The sequence below is a fragment of the Medicago sativa genome, chromosome 6, assembly GCF_051527215.1.
Source record: "Medicago sativa cultivar Bolivia chromosome 6, Bolivia_mono, whole genome shotgun sequence".
Taxonomy (NCBI): domain Eukaryota; kingdom Viridiplantae; phylum Streptophyta; class Magnoliopsida; order Fabales; family Fabaceae; genus Medicago; species Medicago sativa.
In genome coordinates this window covers 31,498,877-31,523,974 of record NC_140754.1, presented here as the reverse complement: position 1 = coordinate 31,523,974, position 25,098 = coordinate 31,498,877, and the positions used below count along the sequence as shown (strand labels likewise).

The following is a 25,098-nucleotide window of genomic DNA, read 5'->3' as shown; positions in this document are numbered from 1 at the left end:
CCACCATGGTAGAAAATTTGTGCCACCTCTTGCCATAATATTTGTTATTGGTCTCCTTGTCGGTCTTGTTGAAGACTTCTGCATAGACCATTCTTGCTCCTTAAGCACTCTAGTAATTTTCCTTGTTGGTCTTGTTAAAGACATCTAACAAGGACCACTTCTGCTTCTTAGTTGCATGTGAATCTCCTTGTCGAAATTGTTGAAGATTTCTGACAGGGAGCATTCCTGCTTCCTAGTTGCTTGTGAGTCTCATTGTCACTCATGTAGTAGATTCTTGACATGGACTCATTCTTGCTCTTAGTAGTTACATTTTTCTTCCTAGGCTTGTACTCAAGTTGAGCATCAGAGATCGCATGTATCCATTTTAATTTATTGCCTGAACTTGTGATCTGTCTGAACTTGAGTCTTATACGCCATAGGTTTGCAACATTAGTTGAAGTTGAACTTAAGAGGATGGAACTGGTAGGCTATCTGAACTCCTTTATTTCCTTCTTAAATTTGGGTTTAAACTCAAATGTAGTAGAGCCTTATAGCTACATCTACTCCTTTTTGTTTTGAGTCATAGATTGGATTATCTAGTTTAGTAGGATAGTAGATTTCAAGTTGTAGAATAAATAGTTGGTGAGACGATATCATATTTTGCTACGCCCAGTTAATGATCGAACGCAACTCTGATACCACTTTTGATAAATATATAGGCTTTAACTTAACCTAGATATTAATAGAAAAATCTAGAAACATGTATCAACTTTATGTTATTCTAGTTTTCTCTAATGTATTCTAGAAATGTGCATCATATTTCAACTATTAACAAGACTTCTAATTTCTTTTACATGGACTTGACCGTAAACCCACCCTCCTCTTCCCACTTCCACACCCAACCGTCTTGCTCTTGATTTCACACATGACCCCCCCAGCTCCTCCAACAAGATAGCTGGAAGTTGTTCCTCCCAAATTCAATACACTCTCTTTGATTAATTAAAATTCACATGGGTCCCACCAAATCATGTGGGACCAATATAAATTTGGTGGAACCGATGTGAAATTTAACCAAATCAAAGAGATTGTGTTAAAAAGTATGTGTTAAAATGTGTGTTATACTACCATTTATCGTTTATATTTATGTAAAAAGTTGGGATGCCCTTACGCCTTTAGAACTCGAATAGTAGTTGTTCTGTTAAATATCCTATGTTCACTCCCATCTTTAATAAATTGTGAGTTAATTTGAATCAAGTCCAACACTAGGATTTTTAGGTGTTTAAATGCATCTTGACGCATTAAAAGTATGTGTATTAAGATGCAAATGGAAGAAAACATTTTAGGTTAACTTGAAATTTTCTTGAAACGTAACGATTTATTTTTCTATGCGTTTAAGTCAAAAAAATTCCATAATTTCCATAGTGTTTAAAAGATTTCCGAAAACTTAGCCATAATAAATTAAGATTATTACAACGGTGCCTTACCCCATTTAATATAGGGTATTTTCCGGTTTATCCCCTGTAATTTTTTTTATTTACCCCCTGTAATATTTTTTTTTGATTTACCCCCCTAATAGATAATTCAAAAACGAAAATGTTTGCAAAAAAAAAAATATTACGAAGGGGTAAATAAAAAAAAATTACAGGGAGTAAACCCGAAAATGACATATATTACAGGGGGTAAACTACTATTAACCCTTATTACAAACTCGAATAGGATTCAATTTCCACAACTTTTTATTTTCCTCCTTTGCATAATTTTTTTTTGAAATAGAACTTTAAGATTTTACGAAAATGATTTTGTCTCTAAACTACCATCTTGTCTTCTCAAATACTAAAACAAAACTATTTTGATCATCAATTTACCACTTATTAATACCCAAAACTAATTTAGCAACTTTAAAACTTCAAGTTCCAAAGGTAAAATAAAAAAATCAGTTATGAGTAAAATATATATGTAATTTTTTTTTGAACAAGGCAAAACGATATATATTAACATAAAAATCTGCTCCCTAGCACAAGGAGTGCAGATAAAATATATATGTAATTGTTTCTCAAGATCAAATTAAACGATTATTAAGCCTGAATATGATGTAGGAATATAAAATCCGTACAATCAAATTTAAACATAAACTATAATAAAAAAAAAACATTCGAGAACACCATAAAACTCGTGTGAGAATAATACTCAACTTTATTCTTGTGAACAAACACCTTGATATTACTCCACAATGCCGTCCTTAAGGTAGTCATCATATAATTCATACAAGAAAAACACAGGAAAGAAGGGGTGAGATATGGTCCATCTGATTTAAAGTAGTATATATCAATATAAATGGATGGAAATAAACACACAATGATACATTAAGAACACCAAACCATCTAAGGTTTAGATATAGCAATATAAGAGATGACAAGTCAAGTAAGAAGAACACTATCTTTTGTGCAGTATTGGTGGGTGTCTCGTTGGGGTTGTCTAGCTTCATAAGTACACCCCATTAACAGGGGAATAACAAGAGTCATTTGGATTTCAACATTGAATCATAATCACCCCACGGTAGGCTCAACAAACCCCATGGGACCTAAACAATTCAATGAAATTAAGACATTGACTTACATGTCTAATAACCTATATGTGATGCATTTCTCACAAAATAAAATAAAAACTAATATCGTCCTTTAATTATCAACATCTTAAGCTTGAAGGAAGTATTTCAATTAGGGAATCCTTAGTAACAAGATCCAAACTGTTTGTTACCCTACTTTACCAAATATATCTCACTTTGAGCTAAGCCACAATATAATTGAAAAGACCTATATGTGTGTATGGCAATATTGCCTTTGAATGAACGTTTATAATTGCTTCAACTTCAACACAAGTTACACGACGACTGGAATGTGGCAAACTCCTTGACCAATTCAACTGGCTTTAGGAGATATAAATGTGTCCCTTGGAATTGAATGTGGTTGCAAGTATGAGTATCTTATCTAAGCTTGTCCTACTTGCATGGAAGTTGTAAGTTAGTTAAGTCTGGAATTGGGAAGAGCAACAATTTGAGCACCATCTCCAAAAAGTATGTTTAGCTTCTGAAATTGTTGTAAATTTTAACTTTTTCCTATTTTTTTGGTGGAGGAGAAGCAACAGTTGAAGTTCAAGGTTGTGATGATGGAGCATCATATGATGTTTTCAGCTATGTTTTAAGTTATTTTCTTTCATATGAAGACAAATAAGAGGACATTTAGAGGAGTTGTACTTGGTTTGAGGAACATTTGATGTTGTTTTTATTTGATTCACTGTAATTCACTTTCATCCCCAATCATGCAGTTTCGTAGGTGTTTCGAGTCTTTTTGTTGATAAATCTTGTAATTCAGCAAACCAAGACACCACATGAATGAACAAGGGATATTAAGAATGCATATCAAAGGTTCTTATAATTTTTTTGAAGACAATACAATTTGGGAGAAATTCATCTCAATTTCCAAGGCATTTCTAGACCAAAAAACGCCCTAAAAGGGACAAAAATTTCAAAATTTGTGTGCTAGCTATGCAGTTTTAGCTTGTTTTCCAAGTTGGATCGGAGGAAAAAGTTCAGTTCTGATCTCTTAATCACCAAGTAATGAAGACTATAAATAAAGACCCTTGCACACACTTTTATTCATTCGGAATGTTGGTGGTACAAGGCAAGGGTCAAGCATTAGAGCTTCAAGGAGGAGTGTTTTCACTTCCTCTTGTTCTCTCCAGGGTATGATTTTTTTATTGTTTTGTAATGATGTATGTTACCATGTGTAACTAAACATCTCTTGATTAATGTTCTACTACGAACCTCTACTTATTTGTTAGATTCAATTAAGAGAAATTCTTACATGAACTCTTACCTAAGATATCATTCTTACACCCAACCAATTAAAATCAAACATCTCATTAAAATAATAAAAATAATTAATATCATAATTTTTTTGACTAGTGGTTGACCTAGACCATATGTTAAGGTATAAGACTGACTTAGTAAATTGGTTAATTTCTAATTAAATTCTATAATTGAATTCTATAATTGAATAAGAGTAAGATTGTCAGGGTTATGATCCATCATTACGGGAAGTCGAAAGTATAGCCCTTGTCTACCCGCACATACTAAAACTTCCCAATGTTAACCGGGGTCATATCAAAACGTTCATTTATCAAGGCTAGGTCCTAACTAATAGTAAACCAATTAATTCCAATAAAGAAGGTATATAGGATTCAATGAAACTCTAATCGTTGTTAATCATTTGAATCAATCAAACTTAATCTCGCATTGTGCATGACAATTCAAAGCATGTAAAACGTAAAATCTTTTAATTGCTTTTCTAATCAAATAAATTTCGTCAATCGTTTTGTTGAACGACAATCCCTTTGGCGAGGATAATTTACTACTTTATTACTTTTTTTAATTTGGTACACTTTCCAATTCGTTCTCTCTCAAGATTTTGTCCATATTTTTTTCTTTTCTTTCTTGCCGACATCTTGGTACTCTTTTTCTACTGAAAATGTATGTTACCTTAACCATAATATCTCCATTTGTTGATTTTTGAATTCATTTAATCATATAGTAAGTTGTTTTAAATCTCAAATTGGGTTCCCACGCATATTTGGGGTTTTCGACATCATAACACGGAGTTTATGTATCTAATAATTTGGGGATTGTATGTAAGTCTCTAAAAACATTCTACCAAACTTATTTGTGTTGACCTTTTTTATGTTAGAGTTATCCATAATTTAACTTGCTAATGTTTTCGAACTCCGAAGCTAAAAAAAATTGTGGAAGATTGGAAAGAGGTATTTTTACATTGATGAATAGAATATACTTAAGGAAAGGATGAGCTTTCTTGTCTTATGACCAAACATTTGGATCTAAGATGGGCAAAATATTCGTTTTACATCGATAGCTTTTAGTGTTACATAGAAAAATAATATATGTGTAGGGGTGAGCCAAGTGCTACTAGTCAAAAATAGTATATAATACTAGTTAAATATTATTTGATGACTATAAAAGTGATCCTATTTGATATTTATAGGGTTATTTTTTGTTTATCATCAGGAATGATCATAATATAGATTTTGAGGATGATTGTGTTGTTAGACTTTTTGTATGTGTGCATAAGATTGCATGAACATGATATTGAACATATGTGTAATATAGTTAGAGAGAAATTATAAGTTTAGTAACATTATGACAACCAAAGAAACTGAAAGACTTGGACATTATAGAGAAATACTTTTTACCTTAACTAGAGCGTGCATTTACACCAACCATTAACGCACTTAAATGCAATTTCACGAGGACATGAAAATATTTTATAACACTCGTGGTCATCAACACATTGTCCTGTAGTGTAAAATGAAATAAATACATATAATTAAAAATGGTAGAATGATTATGTATAACATAAACAAACGAAAATATGAGAATGAGTTTACTATGTCTATTTCCTCCCCCGTCCCTTTTTCCACCATCGACTACAACAAGAAAAAGGGAAACAAAAAAGATCATAACATTAACAAACTTGTTAATTTCAGCCATTTTTGTAACCTTTGCGTGTAATAAATATAGAATTAGCTGATCACTTTATATAGTAAAAAAGATCATGCGATGCTTACGTCAATAAAATATTTTATAATAATTTTGTTATTGCAAGAAATTCTTCATTAAAATTAGATTAATTATTTTTTTTTGAAGGATAAAATTAGATTAACTAGTAAACTTATCTAAAGTGAAATGATGTATTATGTTTGTCTCTTTAGCTCATAGAAGGAACATATCTCACATAAAAATATTACTTGTAATTAGAGATCATTCTTGTTTAACAACCTTTCATTATTTTTTTATTTCTTATCTATCCTTTCATGATTGACCAAGAAAAACCATTATTATATTACATTTTCAATGAGTATAACTACATTCGCATATCTTGAACAAACGACGATCCATCTCCATTATACAAGCGGCAGTTTGCTCGGATAGATCCCTCAACTTAACCTTGTGGTTCATCTGGAGGGCTTCCAATTAGATAGTACATTTCTCCTTGGATGTCGTAAATGTAGTTAGGAATGAATGCATCTTCTCAATCGGTTTGCATGATCTAGACTCTTTTTGCAGACCAACTCCGATAATGTGCGCTTGGTCACCTCTTTCGACTTCTTCATACGCACTTTCGATGTATCCCATGAAGTGGAGGTGTTTTTCAATGGCTCTTCTAAGGCATCCTTATCCCTATTGATTTCCGATAGTTTTTGTTTCAAATTAGCATTCGCCTCCTCGAAAATTTGAGTTTTTTACTCATTGATACCTCGCACCTCGGTCGGAGTGAAATAAAGAGCATGATCACGATCTTAAGAAAATAACGAATCTCCTCTAGCTAAAAGGACACTGGAGTAATGATGTCTCTCATCTTCTTAGCATACCATGGAGTATGAGAAAATGCTTCATAAAGGAAGTGTGGCAGAGAAACTCTTGAGACATTTGGAAGAAAAAGCCTACGGCATTTGATGGACAATTTGGCAAGTGTAACAAATTGCAAAAGTATTAAAGCATTAAGTAAAAATCGTATCCACATGGATTCTTATTTCTACTAGAAAATTAAACTAAACTTAATTATAAACAATAATTTTAGGGGATTTTAAAAGTTGGGTTGCAATTGAAAATAAAATAAAGGTCAAATACCTCCCCAAGTCCTTTAAGTTTCATGTTTGTTTCAGATAGATCCTCTAAGTTTCTAAGGTTTCAGATAGGTCCTTTAAGTTTGAAGTTTGTTTCGGATAGGTCCTTTAAGTTTCTAAGGTTTCAGATAGGTCCTTTAAGTTTCGTTTTGTTTCAGATAGGTCCTTTCTATCAACCTCCGTTAAGCCAAAGTTGATTTGATAGAAATGACTTATCTGAAACAAACTCGAAACTTAAAGGACCTATCACAAACCTTAAAACTTAAAGGACCTATCTGAAACAAACGTGAAACTTAAAGGACCCAGGGAAATATTTGTCCAATAAATAAAATAAAACTTGATTTAGAATGATGAAAGGCTATTAGGTTTTCCTCAATTCCCTTATGTACTTATTTGGTAATACTAGTTCGTAATTCAATAGAAATTTAAGGTTTATGTTCACATTGTTTAATAAAGTAGACCAAGACCTATTACAATTCGAGATCTTGTTCATATAATATAGAAACCTAATGTCCTAGGTGATACTCATATTATCAAAGGCATTATAGAATGTTAAACTAAACCACACTAACTAATTTTCCAATGTCTGGGCCAATTACCTTAGTTAAAAATGTATCTAGTCCAGGTTACAAAACCTAGTGTTAACAATGAGCTAACAAGATATATTGAATAAACACTCCACACTAGTATAGTGAGACTAGAAGTCACTACTGCTCAGTTCGAGCTCAAACCTATTATGTTCCAGATGTTGTAGACTATTGGCTAGTTTTCAAGGTAAATCACAGATGATCCTCATCTTCACCTTAAGAAGTTCACTGAAGTAGCTGAAAATTTCAAGATTTCAGGAATAGAATATGATGGTTTCAAGCTGTGGTTGTTTCCTTACTCTCTTGACCAAACTCTTACATCCCATGGACAGAACTTGCAGAGAAGTTTGTAGTCAAATATTTTCCTCTTGTCCTTAATGCCATAAAGAGGAATGACATAACCTCTTTTATGGAAACCAATGAAGAAACACTCTTTGAAGCATGGGGAAGGTACAAAGATATGTTGAGAAGGTGTCCTCGTCATGGGATACATGTGTGCATTGAAATGGAGACATTTTCAATGGGCTTGTTCCATTAACAAAGCTTATGCTAGATGCCTCTTCAGGAGGTGCACTGTTGAGCAAGTCCTATCAAGAGTGTTATGAACTAGTAGAAAATATAATTGCTAATAGTTATCAATGGCCTACTGAGTGTATGCAAGCACAAGGCAACGTTATAGCTCCCTCCTCAGCAGAAAACAAAACACGATGTCTTTTCAGTGTATCTGAAGCTACAACTTTCACTACTCAAATTGCTAGTTGACACACTATGTTAAGAAGCTGGCATCCAAAGATGCAGCGAATGAGGAAGAAGATACAACACCTGCACAATAGATAATGTTGTCCGTTGTGTTTATTATGGGGGAGGGTATGAATATTAAGAAGGTCTTGGGAACCCTTTATCAGTCAACTATGTTGGGAGTCAACGAAACATGGCGTACAACCCCTACTCCAACACATACAATCCTGGATGGGCAAATCACCCTAACTTCTCATGGGGTGGTCAAAAGAAGAATGCTCGAGCTGTCAAACTAAATCCTCCATTAAAGAGTGATTTCCAAGAGAGTATGCAGAGACTCTTCAAAGAGTTCTTCGCCACGAATGATTCAACAAGTTCTAAAATTGCAGAAGCCTTAGGTGTGTTTGGATTGAGGGTTTGGGAGGGGAGGGGAGGGGAGGGTTTACTTTTCGTTTTTAAATTACGGACTATATAACATGTTTTTCTAAAATAAATTAAGTGTGGTTGAAGTATTATATGATTGTTTATCATGTTAATGTGTTAATTTTTTATAAAACATTTCATAGTGTCCGTAATTTAAAAATGAAAAGTAAACCCTCCCCTCCCTTCCCCTCCCAAACCCTCCATCCAAACACACCTTAGTTTTTATAGCTGGATTGCATAAGAATATGGAGAATCAGCTAGCACAAATCCATAAAGCTGTATATGAAAGACTTGCTGGTTCCTTACCTGGTCAACATGTGATTGCAGCTACTAAGGAGAAGAAGAAAAAGAAAGTAAATGCAATAGGACTCAGGAGTTGTAAAGCAATTGATAGATGCTGAGAAGGATATGGAGTTATCTGTGAATGCAAAGCCCAAATCCAAACAAGAATAAGTCATCTCAGAAGAGGAGATGTAGCCTGATGCAGCTTTTAGTTCAGAAGAAACAGAGATACATACTGATGTATCTCCAACACTAACACAAGCAGATATGCGAACCGCTGCATCTCCAAATGCGAAAGAGAATTCCAACGGTGTCCAAGCTACAACATCGGACTTTAGTCAGTACACCAAGCATCTTGATCCACATTTTCCTCAAAGGTTGGTGAAGGCTTCCATGGAAAAACAGTACAAGAATTTCATGGAGATCTTGAAGCAACTCCAGATTAATATTTCTTTGCTAAAAGCTTTGCAGCAAATGCCAAATCATGCAAAAAAAATTATGAACATTATCACTAAGAGACGAATATTGGGAGACTTTGAGAAAGTAGTAATGAATACTGAAAGACCCAGGTAGCTTCACCATTCCTTATTCTATAGATGAAGTTTATTGTGGTAAGGCGCTTTGTGATTTAGGGGCTAGCATCAAACTAATGCCTAAATAAATTTTCAATCAACTGGGAATTGGTCAAGCCAAGCCTAGTGCTGTGAATCTACAACTTGTTGATAGGTCTCTGGTTCACGTTGAAGAAAGTATTGATTATATGCTTATACAATTGGACACATTTGTATTTCATGCATACTTCATCATACTTGTTTTTGAAGCTTATGAGAATGTTCCTATCCTTTTGGGGAGACTTTTCTTAGCAACATGAAGGACTCTTATTGATGTGTATAACGGAGAACTGATTATGAGAATGAATGACCAACAAATCAAGTTCGATATTCCAAAAGCCCGTGGAATTTGTAGATGATCCTGAAGTGGTATCCATGATAAAGACTGTAGATCACTTGGCCTAAGGATCCAATCAAGATCTTAAGGCAGAGCAACTTGAAGACTAATAGTAATGACATGTTGAACCATTTGATTCAGATAATCACAAAGTTATAGCTTGGCAGATTACTCACATGAAAGGAATAACCCCTGTTGTCTGCATGTATAGGAAACCACCAAGTAAGAGTACTAAAGCTCATGGGAAGGTGAGTCCTATCATGAAGGATGTGGCAAGGAAGGCAGATGTCATCGAGTGGGTAAGTCAAGTTCATCTTTGGCCTAAAACTAGTCTAGTAAATGAGGCAAAGGCCTTCCAAACTAATGATACTGAGGTGTTACATGAATTTTCAATTGATAATAATCTCAACAAAAGTACACCTCTAGATGTCATTAGTAAGGAAGGTAGTACACATTGAAATATAATGTTTAAAAACATATTGAATAAATATGGGTTCAAACATTCCATTATCAATGTCTATCATGCTACTAAGTTTAAAGTTACGAGATGAAAGTGTTCTAAAACTCAGTAGAGAAAGTCCATAGTGGAGGAGAAATCTAAAAGCTCTATATCTAAGTTATATCTTAGAAATCATAAATGGTTTGGATCTGTATCTCTCACTAGAGCTATATCTCTGAAGAAGAACAATGGCCATGAGTTTATTGATGTGAATGAAAGAATGAAGCATAATTGGGGTGACTCTCCAATGGGTTCTTGTTGTACCTTAGTCACCATGATATGACTCCTCTTGGGTTCATAACCGTCGGCAAGAGGACGTTAAACTAAGCGCTTTGAAGGAAGGCAATCCTTTGGCAACAAAGAGGACATCCCCCCCTCCTTATCTAATGTTTTTGTAGTTTTTGTTAGTATGATGTGAAGCATGTGAAAGATATAGCTCTTGTTCTTATGCTACGGTGTGGTCCTATAGTTATAGCATGTCATATCCTTGGTATTGGGGGAGAATTGGATTTGAACTTTCAAGAAAGAAAATGAAAGGGTGAGAACATTGTGCAAACTGTAACTGCAAGAGGGCCATGTCTGCGCACAATTGCAGAAGAGGTAAGGTTTGATGTGTGTAAATCCGCAAGTGCACGATTTACAGAAGTAGTAATAAAGAGTATTGTTCCGACAAGGAGTTATGAATTCAATTGACTTTTAACAATGATTAGAAGAGAGTTCAAGTTGAAAAGTTGGGATTTTTTTAACGGTTGAAAATAATAATAAAAAGCGTCTTGGGATTATTGGTTCGTCATGGTGACAAATCCTTCACAAACCAAACCCTAAACCTAGAACTTTATGTTGGACCTATTTTCTAAAGACAAGTTTTTCTTCAGCCTATCACATCTCCTTTTAGTCTCAGTGAGTGTGGTTCGTTACCAACCACACCTATTCTCATGGTTGATTGTTATTGAAATCCTTGAAGCACGAAACTTTATTGTCTCAAGGTTTGCTAGACTATTATCATGTTTTGCAATCCTTGTCTAATTTCACTTGTTACAATATCAAAACTTCATCTTTCGATCATTCGCTTGAAATTTGTGATTAATCAATAACAACTATTAAACTTCATCTTTCGATCCTTCGATTAATACTTGTTATTGATTATAAAAACGGTGAATTAGATTAAAAAATAGATTTACATAAAATTAGGGTTCGAGGCTTGGTTAGATAGAGATTAGGTCATTAGACTCATCCAACAATCCCAAGACAAGAAGAGTCTACTCACATATGTTCATTGTAGACATAGAAGAGAAGTAGAAGAAGAACATAAAATAAAATAAAGATGAACTTTTATTCAAAAGGAAACAATTGTCACTATTAATTTCCAAGAACAAGAGATGATTCAATATGTCTGCTAGCTGCTCTATTTATAGCTTACAACTACTTAAGCCCCAAGAAATACATCAATAGAATGTTCCACAAGAAACCATGGGCTTTAGGTTTGAAATAAACTAAACAGGCAGCTTGACGAAAAAGCAAAAGCACCAAAAGGGGGTCTGGGTTGCGCGCACGGCCGTGCCTACGGTGGCACGGGCCGTGCCAACTCTCTGACTTTGGCCAATAAGCTTCAAACTTTGATGGCATGGCAACGCCGCTGTCCAGTATGGCCATGCCTGATATTTTTGCAAAGAATCTTCATATTTTTTGCCTGAATCAGCTCCAAATCTCCTTTCTTTTTCTCCAAGACTCAATCTTTAAAATATTTGTTCCTGAAATTAAATAACTTGCAATTGAAGTAAAATAGTCATAGAAAGGAAATAAAAACACATAAAATCTAAATAAAATAGGCTCAAATAATCTATTAAAAACACTAATTATTGACTCATCAAGGTTACATCTTCAAACATGTGCCACTGAATAACTATGAAGTTGCATATTTCATTTTTCACGGGCCCAATAATCCCAAAAGCTATAACTCCTGTCATCATTACCTACACATAACTGTTGCCCCCCACAAATTTCAAAACCACCACTCTCTCTGCAAAGTTCCAACTTTTCTTCCCTTCGATTTCCTCATTTAACTACAATCCTACTTCAATAAATACTAGCACCAAATCTCTCTCTCTCTCTCTCTCTCTCTCTCTCTCTCTCATTTCTTGTTTACGATCTCTTACTAATTACTTTAACTTTCTCAATCCTTTCTCAAAGCACAAGCCCAGATAGCCTTTTTCCTAAACATAATGAAAATTGCAAAAGGCTCAACTTCAAAATGCTCAAAATTCCCCACTGAATCATCTGAGCACCAACATGCATCTTCGCATTCTAGTGAGGAGAATCAACTCCAAAAGGCTGAATCTCATTTAAAAAAGGAAATTACCTTCACAAAATTCCAAACTCAAATAGCTAAGAGAGAGATTTACCCAGAAAAGGGGTGAACTTCTCCAACCCATTCCCTTATCTTTTACCGACCTCTCTCGCTACAACATAGGATAACTTAAATTGAAAAAATGTAGTGTCTCATCAAAATTCCTACAATGGGACTTTGGTGAAGGAATTCTACTCTTCTATTCTCACTAAGGAATATAATCCCGTTCTAATCAAATACCATCTACTACCACTTTGGCCTCAAATGTGGAGTTGAAAAATAAATTTAAAAAGAAGCTAGACAACCTTTCAGAAAAGGAAAGAGATGAAATCAAGTATTTTTTTGGCCTATGCGAACACAGAGTGGTAAATGGATTCAAAGTGTGAGCCTGCAGAGATTCACAATATGAACTTAAGTGGGAGGTGGAGATTCACTACAAGATGGTGCACGCTAGTGTAATGCCTACATCCACCAATGAAAAGATCATTGTATCAGAAATGGTGTTGATGTTGTTCTTGCTTTATAAAAAGAATATCAATGTTGGCAAAATCATTGAGAAAGATATCAAAGACGTTTGATAGGGCCAAACCGCAAGTGCACGGCCTATCGAAGTAATAGTAGTAAGTAGAGTTATCGTTCCGCTAGGGAGTTGTTCAACTTAATTAACTTTTAATGAATGATTAGAGGAGAGAAAGTTGATAAGAAAGAGTTTGATTGCTGAAGGTAAAAACGATAATAATAAAGGGCCTTAGGATCATTGGTTCATCTTAATAACTAATCCTTCACTAGACAAAACCTAAACATCTAATTTCATGATTTACACACTAATTTCTAAAGACCGGTTTCCCTTAGCCCCTCACCTTTCCGATGAAAGTCCGGTGAGAGTTTACTTCTAGCAACCAAGCCTATTTCGCTGACATGATTACTAGAAGATGCATAGAGGATTGAAACTACTCTTTGTCTCAATAATTGCAAAGACTATTTCACTGTTTTGCAATTATTGTCTAGATTCACTTGTTCCAACATCAAGACTCCGCTCTCGCTTTATGAATTGATGTTTGGGATGATGGATTAACGATTATCAAACCCTCCGCTTTTGCTTCCACAGTTTGATAATTGTTAATCCACGTTAAGATGGTGAATCTAGATTAGAAATTAGGGTTACATAGAAATTAGGGTTTAGACATGTTTTGTTTAGGATTGAGTCATTAGACTCCCCAATAATCCTAAGACTAAGAAGTCTACTCACTCATGTTCATCGTAGACATGGAGGAAGAAGAGAGAAATACGGTAAAGTAAATTGCAAAGAAAGTAAAAGGGAAAATAAAGACTTTTATTAAAATAGCAATTGAAATAAACAAAGTAAAGCATGATTGTTTATGGTGGAGAGCTACTCTATTTATAGCTTTACATCTGACTTAGAAACTAAGCAACTAGAAGGATAAAACGGTAAAGCTGCAACAGGGTAACTTGGGCTTGAAGAAAAGCAGCAAAACAGGTCCTGGAGACGGGCACGGCCGTGCCACATGTTGGCACGGGCCGTGCCAAGCTTCTGAGTTTGGGGGAACTTATTTTTGTCCCGTATCTTCGTATTCTTGCGCTGTATTTGCTCCAGTCCTCTTTCTTTTGCTCCAAGGCACCTTCCACCATATATTTATTCCTAAAATAAAATAAAAGACAATTTGAAGTAAAATATTCTAAACTAAAATAAAATGCAATAAAATAAAATCAAATCTAAAATAAAACTAAACTAAATAAGGCAATAAATAATACTATCTATGACTCATCAAACTCCCCCACACTTGAATCTTTGCTTGTCCTCAAGCAAAAGGCAACAAACGTAGTAGCAACAAAAGATTGATTATGGCAATATTAAGAACAATGTGTCTCAAAAGAAAGGCGTTGCTTCAAGTACACTAATTACAACTTCAAACACTTCTTATGAACCTATTCTACCCAACATCAAGTCTCAAGTGAGTGTGTGTGTGCAGTCCAACCCTTTTCTTGCTCCTGTATAAGACAGATATTATGAGGAACAGGTTCTATCCCTAGTGCTAAAGTAACCGAGAAAAGTCCTTTCTTCATTTCATATAAGAGTGATGGGAATTTAAGTTAAATTAGATTAGATTAACAATTAAGCACATGGGGCTGCAGATGCTTAGGGGCTATCTATCCTCGTAGGAAGTCTTCTCGGATGTAATTGTCCTTTCCCCCTAGATTCAAAATCACCCTAAGCAGTGCTGCAAAATTATTATTTGTTTCATCTCCGCGTAGGAAGTCTTTTTGGATGTAATTGTCCTTTCCCCCTAGCATTGATGAATTTGATTCACATTAAGTTCAAATTAGGGAGTCACCACCACAATTAGGAAGTTAGGATGTAATTGTCCTTTCCCCCACATGTTGGTGCCATTCTCCCGCCCCATTTAACATTAACAAATTAATAAGAATATAACAATTAAGAACAATTTGATTAATTTTCCCACACAAACTTATACTACTTTTACTCTTAAGACTTTAAAGGGTCTAAGTTAACACTAAAGATAGAACGTGTTCCTTAAAATACCTATTCATACATTTACTCAAGGATTGCAACCGGGTGCTTTTCTCATTGGAGAATTTTCACATTAAAACAAGGCATGGGTATAGCAAGAACATAAGAAACACAAGAAACTACTTTCATGTACAAGAAGCAACCTAAGGAAGAGACAAGACAAAAATAAAATTTTTATGCCATATTTACATTAAAAACAAGCTACTTTAGTTATGCCTCTTGCTATAAAAACAAAACAAAAGAATAAAGTTCAAGGGAGTTTGGGAACACTACGACTCTAGACACTTTATTAGGCCCCCCCCCCCCCCCCCCCCCACACTTAGGGGAAGCATTGTCCTCAATGATTCAAAAGAAAAAGAAATTAAAAGAGAAGAGGTAGAAGAAAGAAGGAGTAGAAGAAGAGTAGGAGAAAGAGATGAGTAGAAGAAGAATGAGAGAGATAGGAAGAAGAAGAAGGGAAGAGAGGAAGAGGAAAGCTCACATTTGTTTATTGAGGTCCGTAAGGAGGACCTTGAAGTTGTAGGTGTTGCATCATCCGACGGAGCATCTCATTATTTTCATTATTGACACGGTTGCCCCTTTGAACTTCATTGCGAAGGCCGGAGATCTCAACACCTTGCCTTTGTTGTTCGGTGCTCATCCTCTCGATTTCATTATGAATCCATGTCCATCTTTGATTTTCATTAAGCTCACCGGCTTCATGGCCATGGTGCCCCTCTTGGTGCAAGTTAGCACCTTCTTCCTCATCATGGTGCAAGCTAGCACCCTCTCCTTCATCATCTTATTGTTCTAGGACCTGCACATCAACATATAACCAATTTTCTTCCACCTCGGTGGTAGTCCGAGATGGGTTAGGCAATAAAAACACAATTGGCACATTTAGCTTAAGTTGGTAATGGAGAGGTGGACGATGTTTGATGAAATTCATAGCAATAAGGGTTTCTATGTTAAGCCTATTGTTTCCCTCAATTGGCTTGATCCCCTCATTTTCACCTACTCCAAAACACCTAGCTATATATGTAATGATGCCACCCACCACTATGTCTCCTCTACCGGCCGGTCTAGTACCGACAAAGTCAAGGTAATCAATCAAATAAAAACAAGTATTGACGGGGTGGTTGTGGAGCATTGCCCATAGCATGAACAATTCATCGGTTCTAGTGTTTCCTAGCTCGGTTCTACCCCAAATAGTGCAAGCCATTACCCTTTGGAGGTACCTAAGTACGGGGTTGTGGATGTTGCTAGCTTTGTTGGCTCTAGGAACATAGTTGGAAACGCCGGTGATACGTGTCCAAAAGGCAGCTGGGTCATAGTTATCCGGTTTAAGGCTAGGATCCCAATGATCATGAATATATTCCTCATTTGCAAAACCTAAGGCCTCACAAAAGTGCTGAAGTGACATGTCATAATCAATATTCATCAACCGAAAAACAACTCTATGGTTAGGGTTATCAAAATTCAACTTATCTTTAGTGAAAACAATTGAGCTTAAAAATTCATAAGTGAAGTTTTCATAACCCCGCATAGGTTTCAGCAAATCAGTCCAACCTAACTTTCCTATCATCCTAGAAACATCATCAAACAGCTCTAGCACATCTAAAGTATTGGGATCAGGATAACGAGAAGGATGCAAGTGTTTAGAGATTAGAATTTTATACCTGTCCCGTTGCTTGTTGTTCTTGAAGCTTATTCCATGATTCTTCACTTGTGCTTGCTTATTTGGGGGAGGTCCTCCTTGAGAGCTTGCTGGTTCTTTATCACTTCTTCTTGAAGCCATTGACCCTTGTTGGAATTGGTTTGGAAGGTTTAGGGTTTGGGAGGATTTGTGGTGGAAAGGATTGGTTTAGGGTTGGGGTTGATGTTTAAGGAAGGTTTGTTGGTTTGGATGTGGAGATTGGTTAAGGTTTTGTGGTGTTTGGGTTAGGTTTTGAAAGATTAGGGTTTTGGTGAATTATGGGTTTGAATGGATGAAGGATGTTTTTGATTGGTGGTCTTTGTTTTGGTTGAAGTTTGTGGTTGATTGGTGAAAGAATTGAGTGATTTGGTTAAGAATTGAGGGAGATATGAAGGTTTGAAGGTTTGAAGGTTATGGAGGTTTAGAGAGAAGTTTGAAAGTAGAGAGAGGTTTGTGGTTTGAGAATGAGGAAGAAGAAGAGAAAAATTTATGTATATAGGCACAAGAGGTCGGGCACGGCCGTGCCACCTATTGGCACGGGCCGTGCCATCTTTCTGACTTCAACATCATTTTTTTCCTTAAAAACTTGGCACGGCCGTGCCAATTCTAGCACGGGCCGTGCCACCTCTCTGCTCCTGGGGGCTTCAGAATTCTTCAATTTCTTGATTTTTTTTCGAACTACACTTGGACAATTACCTACAAAAATGCTTAAAACAAAGAAAAACAAAACAAAAGCAATTAAATGCGTGGGTTGCCTCCCACGAAGCGCTCTTTTAATGTCATTAGTTTGACGGTTAGAAAGAGTCCTTAGAATGGATCAAAGATATCATATTGTGTAGATGACGCTATAAAACGTTCTTTCACAACATGATCGTTAAGCATGCAACAGGAGTAAAGAGCGGGACCTTTCATAACGTTTTCCAACTCAAATCCTACCATCTTATCACTCACTTGAAAGACTATCCTACCAAGTTTAACATCAATGAGAGCTCCTGCAGTTGCAAGGAAAGGTCTACCTAGGATTATAGGGACGTCATCGTCCTCTTCACTGTCAACGACTACAAAATCAGTGGGGATGTATATCCCTTCTATCTTAACGGGTATGTCCTCGACAAATCCTACAAGTTTCATGGTAGAACGATCAGCAATTTTCAATTCCATCTCGGTAGGTTTCAATTCTCCTATCCTTATCCTTTTTAGAAGAGACAAAGGCAGTAAACTAACACTAGCTCCTAAGTCACATAAGGCTTTGTTTATGGTTTCATTTCCAATTTCACATGGTATGGCAAAGCTACCTGGATCTCTAAGCTTAGGGGGTGCTTCTTGGATGATTGCACTAGTTTCCTTAGCCAAGGCTATTGTCTCATTATGCTCTATAGCCCTTTTCTTTGAAAAAATTTCCTTTAAAAACTTGGCATATAGAGGCATCCTAGACAAAGCTTCAGCAAAGGGAAGTTTAATGCAAATTTTCCTAAGTATGTTAACAAATTTTTCAAACTTACCCTCTAGTTTAAGCTTTTCAGGATTTAAGAGGGATGGAGTTTTGTTTTCTTCAAGTGGTTTTGCTTCTTCTATCACAACTTTATCACCTAAGGGCTTGACATTTTCTTTCCCAATGTTTTTAACCTTAGCAAAAGTTTCGCCTAACTTACTACCCCTAAAAGATATGACATTAACTTGGGCTTTGGGATTGGCTTCGGTTTGACCAGGAAAGACTCCCGGTGTTTGGGAAGATGTAGCCACTTGTTGGGCTATTTGGGCGATTTGTGTTTCAAGCATTTTAGAGTGAGTAGCAATAGAATCAACCTTGGTATTGAGCTTGGAAAGAGAATCATTCAGAAATCCAGTTTGGTTTTTAAGTTCTTGAAGTTGTTTGTTTTGGTTGGCAATAGAATTTTCCAACAAAATTTCCAAATTGGACTTCTGAGTGAATCTTTGGTTGTTTGCATAACCGGGTGGTGCTACTTGTCCATAGGGATTTTGGTTTTTATAAAAATTTTGATTTTGTCGCATCCCTTGGTTGTATTGAGCATAATTCATTTGCTCAACACCGTTAATAGCACTACCTAGTTGGCAATCAACACCAGCATGACCAGTTATACCACATATTTCACAAGAAGGAGTAGAAGCAGAATTGATAGCACTAATATTGAGTTTTTCAAGTTTTTCAGTTAGTGTATCAATTTTAGAAGCAAGGTGGTCATAGTTAGAGACTTCGTGTATACCTGCCTCCCTTTTGGAGGGTGAAGAACTAGTGATGGCCCTCTCGTCGGTCCACTTGTAGTGATTTTGAGCCATGTCTTCGATCAAGGCATACGCCTCCGTGTAATTCTTGTTCATAAGTGCTCCACCTGCAGCTGCATCAACAGACATCTTAGTGGTATAAGACAAGCCATTATAAAAAGTGTGGACTATAAGCCACTTCTCTAGGCCATGGTGGGGACAAAGTCTTAGCATTTCTTTGAAACGCTCCCATGCCTCATAGAGAGATTCCCCATCTTTTTGGTTGAACCGCGTGATTTGGTCTCTAAGTTTAGCGGTTTTAGATGGTGGAAAGAAACGGGCAAGGAATGCTTGCCTCATCTGATCCCATGAAGTAATGGAACCGACTTCGAGGGAATGGAAACAAGCGCTAGCTCTATCCCTTAAGAAAAAGGGAAAGAGATGAAGTCTTACGGCTTCTTGGTTCTCCTTCATGGTTCCACTAATTCGTAGGAAAACAGAGATGTGAAGATTGGGATCCTCAGTGGGGGATCCCGAGAATTGGTTTTGCTGCACCAAGTTAAGTAGGGCAGGCTTTATTTCGAAATTGTCATCCTCAACCGTTGGGTACACAATAACAGCTTGTGGCTCAGCCGTAGACGGCGTTGCATACTCTTTAAGAGTGCGATTGGCCATGGCGGTGTTATTTCGTGCGTCTCTCTTTCGTCTATGCAAATACCTTTCGATCTCGTTGATTATTACAACTCGATTTCTGGTTTTTCGCATAAGAAATTGAGAACCCAAGAAGTTAGTGATAACAGAAAAATAAAAATAAAAATAAAAACAGAAAAAGAAAGAGAAGAAGAGAGAATTCTAATCACTAAGAAAAAGCTAATTAAATTAGTTAACTCCCCGGCAACGGCGCCAAAAACTTGATAGGGCCAAACCGCAAGTGCACGGCCTATCGAAGTAATAGTAGTAAGTAGAGTTATCGTTCCGCTAGGGAGTTGTTCAACTTAATTAACTTTTAATGAATGATTAGAGGAGAGAAAGTTGATAAGAAAGAGTTTGATTGCTGAAGGTAAAAACGATAATAATAAAGGGCCTTAGGATCATTGGTTCATCTTAATAACTAATCCTTCACTAGACAAAACCTAAACATCTAATTTCATGATTTACACACTAATTTCTAAAGACCGGTTTCCCTTAGCCCCTCACCTTTCCGATGGAAGTCCGGTGAGAGTTTACTTCTAGCAACCAAGCCTATTTCGCTGACATGATTACTAGAAGATGCATAGAGGATTGAAACTACTCTTTGTCTCAATAATTGCAAAGACTATTTCACTGTTTTGCAATTATTGTCTAGATTCACTTGTTCCAACATCAAGACTCCGCTCTCGCTTTATGAATTGATGTTTGGGATGATGGATTAACGATTATCAAACCCTCCGCTTTCGCTTCCACAGTTTGATAATTGTTAATCCACGTTAAGATGGTGAATCTAGATTAGAAATTAGGGTTACATAGAAATTAGGGTTTAGACATGTTTCGTTTAGGATTGAGTCATTAGACTCCCCAATAATCCTAAGACTAAGAAGTCTACTCACTCATGTTCATCGTAGACATGGAGGAAGAAGAGAGAAATACGGTAAAGTAAATTGCAAAGAAAGTAAAAGGGAAAATAAAGACTTTTATTAAAATAGCAATTGAAATAAACAAAGTAAAGCATGATTGTTTATGGTGGAGAGCTACTCTATTTATAGCTTTACATCTGACTTAGAAACTAAGCAACTAGAAGGATAAAACGGTAAAGCTGCAACAGGGTAACTTGGGCTTGAAGAAAAGCAGCAAAACAGGTCCTGGAGACGGGCACGGCCATGCCACATGTTGGCACGGGCCGGGCCAAGCTTCTGAGTTTGGGGGAACTTATTTTTGTCCCGTATCTTCGTATTCTTGCGCTGTATTTGCTCCAGTCCTCTTTCTTTTGCTCCAAGGCACCTTCCACCATATATTTATTCCTAAAATAAAATAAAAGACAATTTGAAGTAAAATATTCTAAACTAAAATAAAATGCAATAAAATAAAATCAAATCTAAAATAAAACTAAACTAAATAAGGCAATAAATAATACTATCTATGACTCATCAACGTTGCACTCGACACCAAGAATCTGTTATTTTATCCTTGCTTGATCACATGATTGTGTAGGAAGAATCATGTCAAACAGCTAAGCACATACAAGATTATGACAAATAATGGTATGATCGACAAGAACGCGATTAAAAGACATATGCAAGGTGAGAAGCCTGCAGAATCACCCAACATGATTGGAACCCCAAGAAGCTACAACTCTCATCCAGAAGGTCTAATTTCCAAAAGAGAGTTTGAAGAATTTAGATAAGTGAGTCAGGAGTTCTTGAAGTTTATGAAAGGATGTGGTGAAGCTTGGAGAAAGATAAGATTTGAGTTTGAAAGCTATCCACATGAGAGTTTCCCTAAGTTTCGAGATCAGATTCTGGAGAGCAAGGTTCAGCAAGTTATCCCATAACCTAAGATACAACAAGATGAAACTTCCAATCAGGATGCTACAACTTCGAATAAAGTAGTAGGTGCATGAAAGAAAAGGGCAAAGCAAAACAAAGTGAGCCAATAGAAGAAGCTGGTGATGAAATGCAGGATGAACCATCTCAAAACATCCCATCTGGAGAAGATACCAGCAGGAAGAAGGAAGAATCAAAGAAAGAACATGAAAAGAAAGTGAGAAGAAAGGTTCAAAAAGGAAATCAGAAGAAAATCAAGATAATGAAGTCTTGGAAGATGTAGCTCAATCAAAAACAAAGTAGAAGACAGGAGGAAATGGAAAGCTATTAGAGGAAATAAAGCCGATGAATGAAGATGATCTGAGCGAGTCGGAGGATAATTTTAGGAAACTTTTGACACGTGAGAAGGATGAGCTTGAGGAACCAGGGGAGAAACACTCAAAAAAGGAAATCATGGGAGAAGAACTAGGTCAGAACACAGATGAACCATAAAAATTTGTGGAGAAGGAAGTATCATACGATTCATTAGCTAAAGAGGATTAATCTGAAAGAGGAGATTCTAAAGAAGGTTCTAAAGGAGCCTAAGAAGAGGAAAAAGCAGATGAGGATATTCAGAAGGATGTAGTTATGGAGGAACGCATTAAAGTGTCAAAAATTGTTGTAGATCTCAATGTGATGCCCATGCTTCTGGAAAATGTAGCTCCTCCAAAAGTTGTATCTCTCTAGAGCTCAAAACAAGATGCAGATACTGAACAGATTCCTTCCACTGAAGTTCCTGCTGCTCTAGAAGAAAATAGCACAGAAGGCTACAAAACTTGATGAAGCTGAAAAGGAGCGTTGCTCCAAAAAGACAAATGATTCTGATGCAGACAAATCTCAATCTGAGTAGCCAAACGAGGGAGCATGCCATATAAAGGAAAATCAGCATGTATCCATTAGGCAAATGCCTGCTCCTAAGTAAAGTAGTTCAGAGTTGTAACTTTGTAACAGAGCAGTGCTACATCGCCTTACTTCTTCTTAAATCTCTATCTATTTTAAATCAAGCTTTAGTATTAATATATTAATGAAATCAGTATTTTTATCTTGCAATTTTAATTTTAATTTTAGATAGCCATAACTCCTTATTACAAACTTTGAAAGTGAGTTTGTTTCAGAACTTATTTCAAGTTTGGGGAAGGGATTAGAAGTTGTGGCCCTCAAGTAGTCTTCATTTTTCTATTTTTCATTTGAGACTACTGATTAAGTATTGAAGCTTTTGGTTTAGAATTAAGTTAAGGGCCTATGATGATTATATTAAGTGAATATTGTAGAAAATTAGGATAACAATGAACAATAAGAACTGTGCTAGTAAATGTAAGTATGAAATGAACAAAAAGTAGCCTAAGTTAGAGTGGGAAATTTGAAATGTAATAAGGTGTATAGAAAAGGGGCTCAGAACTAAGGGTCATCTATCAAAATAAGATTGGGGTGATTCACGCTCACCACTTTCCTAAAATAGGTGGGTCGTCCAAAAAAAGAAAAATTGGCTGCCTATTAAAGTATGATTGGGGTGATTCACACTCACCACTTTCCCAAAATAGGTGGGAAGCCCCCAAAAATAAAGAACAAACCATTGACTTAAGATGGGAGTGACTCACCCTCACTAACATCCCAAGAATGACGACTTGGTTTGAACTCTTGATAATTAACGAGGTTATTGACGTAAGATGGAAGTGACTCACCCTCATTAACATCCCAAGAATGACCTGACCTTCCTCTTGGAAAAACAAAAAGAATTATGATGCTGCTCTACAAAGCTATATCCCTGAAAACACCAAATTGAATAAACATTCCCACCTAGCTCAAGTAAAAGAAGTTGTGTCATTTGATTCATATGTTTGATAGCATGGTTAATGTTTTGCTTTAGGATGATGTTTATATATGAGCAATATAAGCTGCAATGTGCACACACACAATTTCAATGTGGGGAATAATCACAAGTTATATTGTAGGGAAGTGACTAGGATTTACTTGAGAAGCTATAGTTAAGGTTAGTTCACTCAGGAAAACCCAATTGCATGATTACTAAGAGTGGAGTATGATTCAATAACTATTTTAGATCAATGCTTGAGCTGCATCAGTCGAGGACGAGCAATGTTCAAGTTTGGGGGTGTGATAACCGGCAAATAAGTTAGTTATCACGTTGCACTTATCCCCTATAATGGACAAGTAATTGTTCTATCTGCAAGTGTTTGAGTAACATTGGATGGTTGTACCTGAACTCTCTCGATTTTTTTATCATCAATGACGGAATCGGGTTAATGCCTTCACCAAGACCACACCGAGCTTCTTTTATGGATAGCTTTCCAATAGAGTTGAAACTTCCTAGGTCCTTCTTCGTTAGAGATAATTGTACATCAACTTCTTCGAGGTTTTGCCATCTACTCATTTTCAGAATAGATTCCTTTTCGATCAAAGGTTTTCTTAGCACTTGAGCTTATTTGTCTTGTACAACGCGTAGAGTGGTCATGCTTCCAGGATCTTGTTCTATTAGATGAGTTACTGTAGGTAAGCAATAGTGTTCTTTTTGTTACCTGCGACATCTTGCACAAAAATCTGAAGAGAAAAAAAGATTTATTTGGGGTATTTTCATCTTTGAATTATCCCTCCAGAGATGTAGCTGACCAGCTTCTTGTTGAGCTTCCCGATTGTCTCCTTGGATTCTTTCCAAATACTCATTCAAGACTTTCTTTTCTTCTTCCATAAATCTCATGAATTCTCCGTAAGCATCTTTTACTTTTTAGTTTTTTGCTGGAGCGTTGATATGCGGATTAGGCAAGGTACCAAATCATTACCAAGTAATAAAGTGATAAGTAGAGTATCGTATCCACAATGATTGTCGTTTCATCCAAACAATTCGTGTTACTTATTTTAAGTTGACGATATAAAATAAAATAGTTAAGGGTTAGAGATTTACAATTTTTATATGTTTGCAACAGAGCAAGTTACTTGTTTTTGGTTGCAAAAAAGTAAGCACCGGTTAGGATTCATCGAATCCCCCCTGTTTATATTGTTGGATATTAAATAACAGTAATGTTGTGTTCATTTATCTTAGGTAGAGTATACAAGTGATGAGGTCGTTGGGACGTTACTAACCTCATCGGTCGTCAAGCTACACCTACTGGTCACATGGTGATCTTTACGTGTGGGGTCTATACTTCTCGGTTGACTAGGGTTATCCCTCCAATGTTTGGTTGCACCTGCTGGTCACACGGTGATCCATACGTGTGGGGTATTACCACCTCAAAGGTATTTGAAAGCATAAACTTTATGTTGGCTTTCCAAGATTTCCCAAGGCAATGAAGGTCAAGGTCCTTGTAGGTCTACCCATCTATGAATCTTAGGACACTCAAAACACAAACACTTTCTCTCGCACTTAGTAGTTCTACAAACGGACAGCCATATACGCGTCTACCTAACCAAGGGTTTAAGAGAATGGTTCTACTAGGCTACGACTTAAACAAATATAAGCGTCTATCCATCTTGTAAATTCTTTTGCTCTCATTTTATAAATTTTAGTATATAAACATGCACACTTGAGCAAATATTTGCATATCCAATTGAACTTTTAATACCTTATTATCATCAAAAC

At 36.2% G+C, this 25,098-nt stretch overlaps 1 long non-coding RNA gene and 2 other non-coding genes across 3 annotated transcripts; 1 reads left to right on the top strand and 2 right to left on the bottom strand.

The window, feature by feature from the left end:
• Window positions 1-1,970: 1,970 nt before the first annotated feature.
• Window positions 1,971-5,591, bottom strand: LOC146914526 (uncharacterized). The gene is made up of 3 exons (XR_015014256.1): window positions 5,437-5,591; window positions 5,242-5,344; window positions 1,971-2,217 (listed from the first exon to the last, which is right to left on the bottom strand). It is a non-coding gene; the product is annotated as an uncharacterized LOC146914526 (long non-coding RNA).
• Window positions 5,592-7,644: 2,053 nt separating this feature from the next.
• LOC146914525 (small nucleolar RNA R71) lies at window positions 7,645-7,751 on the bottom strand. Its single transcript, XR_015017240.1, has one exon. It is a non-coding gene; the product is annotated as a small nucleolar RNA R71 (small nucleolar RNA).
• Window positions 7,752-19,153: 11,402 nt separating this feature from the next.
• LOC146914524 (small nucleolar RNA R71) lies at window positions 19,154-19,260 on the top strand. Its single transcript, XR_015017011.1, has one exon. It is a non-coding gene; the product is annotated as a small nucleolar RNA R71 (small nucleolar RNA).
• Window positions 19,261-25,098: the final 5,838 nt, after the last annotated feature.